This window comes from Triticum aestivum, chromosome 3D, assembly GCF_018294505.1.
Source record: "Triticum aestivum cultivar Chinese Spring chromosome 3D, IWGSC CS RefSeq v2.1, whole genome shotgun sequence".
In the NCBI taxonomy this organism is placed as follows: Eukaryota; Viridiplantae; Streptophyta; class Magnoliopsida; order Poales; family Poaceae; genus Triticum; species Triticum aestivum.
The window spans coordinates 50,749,588-50,754,847 of NC_057802.1; positions in this window are offsets into that span (position 1 = coordinate 50,749,588).

The window sequence follows — 5,260 nt, forward strand, 5'->3', positions numbered from 1 at the left end:
AGGTTGAGGAATCAATTAAGGCTCTTTATGTTTCTATGGATGAAAGTAAGAAAACAACCCTATGCTTACAACTAGAAGAGAATTTTAAGAAAAGGCATTTTGTAGTGATTGCTTTCATAAAAGTGATGAAGATCTTAAAATGATTGGTGTTTCTTCTATTGATTCTTTGTTTAGTAAATTTAAGATTGATAATAAAGGGACTGAAGAAGAGTCAACTTTATCTAGAAGGCGTCTCGATAATTCAGAGGGTGAAAATCTTGTTGAGAAAATTGATAAAAGTGGGTTTGAAGAGGTCAAAACTTTAACTAGTGATGAGCCCACTCTTTTGGATTACAAAGACTTTAATTATGATAGTTGCCTTGTGATTGATTGTATTTCTTTGTTGCAATCCATGATAAATTCACCCCATGCTTATGAACAAAATAAAGCTTTTACTAAACATATTGTTGATGCTATGATGACAGCTTTAGAAGAAAAGTTGGAATTCGAAGTTTCAATTCCTAGAAAATTACATGATGAATGGGAACCTACTATCAAATTCAAGATTAAAAATTATGAGTGTTTTGCTTTATGTGACTTGGGTGCTAGTGTTTCTACAGTTCTGAAATCTTTATGTGATGTGCTTGGTCTTACCGATATAGAAGAATGTTCTTTAAATTTGCACTTGGCGGATTCTACTATTAAAAAGTCTATGGTAAGAATTAATGATGTTCTTATTCTTGCAAATAGGAATTATGTGCCCATAGATTTTATTGTTCTTGATATTGATTGCAATCCGTATTGTCCAATTATTCTTGGTAGACCGTTTTTACGCACTATTGGTGCCGTGATTGATATGAAAGAAGGCAATATTAAATTTCAATTTCCACCAAGGAAGGCTATGGAACACTTCCCTAGAACTAGTATTAAGTCACCATATGAATCAATTATGAGGGCATCGTATGGATCTAGAAACAAAGATGACAATACTTAGATCCTTTGGGTTATGCCTAGCTAGGGGCGTAAAACGATAGCGCTCGTTGGGAGGCAACCCAACTTGTATCTTTTTGATTTTTGGTTTTCTTGCTGTTTTCAATAAAATACCCAATTATGCCTCTGATTAGATGTGTTTTTGTGGTTTAAATTAGTGTTTGTGCCAAGCAAAGCCTTTGGGATGATTTGGGTGATGGTTGATTTGATCTTGTTGAAAAACAGAAATTTTTGCGCTTAGAAAAATAATTTTGATAAATCACAGAAACAAGCTTTTGCTCTGAATTTTCTTACACGAGATTAATATACAAATTTCTCACGTTGTCCTCATTTTTCAGAGTTTTTGGAGTTACAGAAGTATTCGAAGTTTTCAGATTGCTACAGACTGTTCTGTTTTTGACAGATTCGGTTTTCTTTGCGTTGTGTGCTTGTTTTGATGATTCTATGGTTTCCTTTGAAGAGTTTTGCCATAGAAAAGTTGGAATACAGTAGATATAATGCAGAAATAAAATATGAATGGGTTTGCAACAGTACTTATAGTAGTGATTTGCTTTCTTATACTAACGGATCTCACGAAGGTTTTGTTGAGTTTTTTGTCATTGAAGTTTTCAAGTTTTGGGTGATATTACGATGGATGAATGAATAAGGAGTAAGAAGAGCCTAAGCTTGGGGATGCCCATGGCATCCCAATCTATTATCCAAATAGAAGCAAGCAACTAAGCTTGGGGATGCCCGAGTGGCATCCCCTTTTTCTTCTAACGACCATCGGTATTTTACTCAGAGTTATATTTTTATTCATCACATACTATGAGTTTTGCTTGGAGCGTCTTGTATGATATGAGTCTTTGCTTGTTTCGCTTTTTAAGTCATGAATCCTTGCTGGATACAGCTATTTGAGAGAGCCAAAATTATGCCATGACTTGTTAGAATTGCTCTCTATGCTTCACTTAAATCTTTATGAGCTATGGAATTGCTCTAGTGCTTCACTTATATCTTTTTGAGCACGGTGTGCTTTATTATTTTTTAAGAAATTCTCTCTTGCTTCACTTAAAGTATTTTGAGAGAAGAAAATTGTGAAGCTCATGTTCTTCACTTAGATTTGTTTGAGCTATCAAAAGCAACATATGAAACTAGTTCCAAAGTGATAGATATCCAAGGAGGATATAATAAAAACTTTCATGAAGATCATTGGACAAAATAAACTTGATTCTTTGTAATAGTTTTGCAATATGTTGATAGTAATATGTGAGTCATGTTGATGAGTAATTATGCTTTAGTAAGAATATTGATGTTAAGGTTTGTGATTCCCTATGCAAGCACGAAAGTCAGTAGTTATGCAATGAAATTACATCCTACTTGTGGTGCATTATTCGGTGTTAGTTATTCTTAATGCTTGCTTATGAGATTTTTTGTTTCTTGGTTGGATGCTTCTCAATCTTTTGCTAGCCTTCATTTGCACTAAGTATGATCACTACTTGTGCATCCAAAATCCTTTAGACCAGTTTTGCCACATGAGTCCACCAATACCTACCTATATGCAGTATTTCCGTGCCGCTAAGCAAATTTGTATGTGCCATCTCTAAATTTCAAAATAATTTTCCCTTTTGTGTGCTTGTACCACTCATGAAATGGCAGGGGGTGGCTGATATATTTCCATGCTAGATATGTTATTCTCAAGATGACTGTTTATTCACTTTTCATTGCACGAGAGTACGGCAAAGGTATTAGGGATGCCCAGTCCCGAAATGAAAAATGAATTTACTTTATGTTGTCAAATAATAAATTACTTGGAAAGTGTTGGTATGGAAGGCACCCGTGGATACGGTTAGCCATGGAAAGTGAAAGTGCGGTGGAAAAAGGAATAAACTTTATTTTCTATTTGGGAACCGCCTATGATATATCTAGCATGGAAAGTATTGGGAACTACTCGATCGTTCTTGTTGATAGGAAAAGCATGCCAGCCAAAATGTTTTATCTCTATCTTTTTCGCTTTGAGCTCTGGCACCTCTACAAATCCCTACTTCCCTCTGTGAAGGGCCTTTCTTTTTTACTTTATGCAATTTTTATTTGAGTCTCCATCTTCTCTTATAAAGAACCAACTAAGGGACACTATGATCGTACTTGAGCATTGGGTGTAGCTAACATGCGAGTGTGTTTCATGAACCCGCGCTACTGATACACCCAAAACCCGCACTACTGCTAAGCTTTTCCCTAGTAGTGTGTGCGGGTCTTGGATGTTCTCGACTTCTCGGCTATGCTGGCTTAGTGCTGCGACAGTGGCGGAGTGCCAACTTGGATGATCTAGCCCCAATCGGATGGGCAGGGATGGAGGTGTGCGGCGGTCCGGAAGAAATTCTGCCTGTTCTTGGTCGATGCTGGCGGCGACGGCGCTCGTGGGTGCCGTTCCCCTCCTTGGAGGCGTCGACAAGGTATGTCGACATCTCCATCACTTGCTCTTGGGATTGGTAGCGGTCTTCGGGCGAAAGCCTAGGTTCGGAGTTGAACCGATGTGATGGCGGCGTCTTCTACGCTGCTACTCTGTTTGGAGCATCGCGTTTGAAGACACGGTCTTTGGGTTCCATGTTGCACTACTTCTGGTGCTCGCCGTTGTCCAAGACGATCTTCTGTGGCGCAATGTATGTCATCGCCGGTGAATCCAAGATGATGCCTTTAGTGGACCGACCAAGTTCCGCCTGAAGAAAATATGCCCTAGAGGCATAAATAAAGTTGTTATTTATATTTCCTTATATCATGATGAATATCTATTATTCATGCTAGAATTGTATTAACCAGAAACTTGATACATGTGTGGATACATAGGCAAAACAGTGTCCCTAGTAAGCCTCTACTAGATTAGCTCGTTAATCAAAGATGGTTAAGTTTCCTAAGCATAGACATGTGTTGTCATTTGATGGACGGGATCACAACATTAGGAGAATGATGTGATGGACAAGACCCATCCGTTAGCTTAGCATAATGATCGTTAAGTTTTATTGCTATTGCTTTCTTCATGACTTATACATGTTCCTTTGACTATGAGATTATGCAACTCCCGGATACCGGAGGAATACCTTGTGTGCTATCAAATGTCACAACGTAAATGGGTGATTATAAAGATGCTCTACAGGTATCTCCGAAGGTGTTTTTATGGGTTGGCATAGGTCGAGATTAGGATTTGTCACTCCGAGTATCGGAGAGGTATCTCTGGGCCCTCTCGGTAGTGCACATCATAATAAGCCTTGCAAGCAATGTGACTAATGAGTTAGTTGCGGGATGATGCATTATGGAATGAGTAAAGAGACTTGCCGGTAACGAGATTGAACTAGGTACGAAGATACCGACGATCGAATCTCGGGCAAGTAACATACCGATGACAAAGGGAATAACATATGTTGTCATTGCGGTTCGACCGATAAACATCTTCGTAGAATATGTGGGAGCCAATATGAGCATCCAGGTTCCTCTATTGGTTATTGACCGGAGAGGTGTCTCGGTCATGTCTACATAGTTCTCGAACCCGTAGGGTCCGCACGCTTAACGTTCGATCACGATTTGTATTATGAGTTATGTGTTTTGGTGACCGAAGATTGTTCAGAGTCCCGGATGAGATCACGGACATGATGAGGAGTCTCTAAATGGTCGAGAGGTAAAGATTGATATATTGGATGATAGTATTCAGACACCGGAAGTGTTTCGGAATGTATCGGGCACGTATCGGAGTACCGGGGGGTTACCGGAACCCCCTGGGGGAAGATATGGGCCCTATGGTCCATAGGAGGGAGGCAAGGCAGCCCATAAGGGGTGGCGCGCGCCCCCAAGGGAGGAGTCCGAATTGGACTAGGGGAGGGGGCGCGGCCCCCCTTACCTTCTCCTTCTCCCTCTCCTTCTGTAACACCCTGGGAATCATGCTACAGTAACCCCCTGTGATTAAGCTAATCATGTTGCTAAACAGGGCTTGATCACATTTGAACCACACCCTTGTCAAACTCCTAGTTCAAACTTCAAATATAATCAAAGTGGAAAATAAAAGTTTTCAAAAATTCAAACAGAAATGTTCAGTGGGTTCTAAATAATACACTGGTAATTATGGTGGAGAAAACACATTTTTATAAGATGTCTAAATACTTTTAAATGAAATAAAACAGAAAGGGAAATAAACAAAAAAAGAGAAAACAGAAAACAAAACAGAAAAAGAAAGCAAAAGGAAAAAAAGGCCCGCTCCCCCCCCACTGGAACCGCGGCCCAAACCCCCCCCGGCCCAAGCTGGGCCGCCACCCGCAGCCGCGCCCCG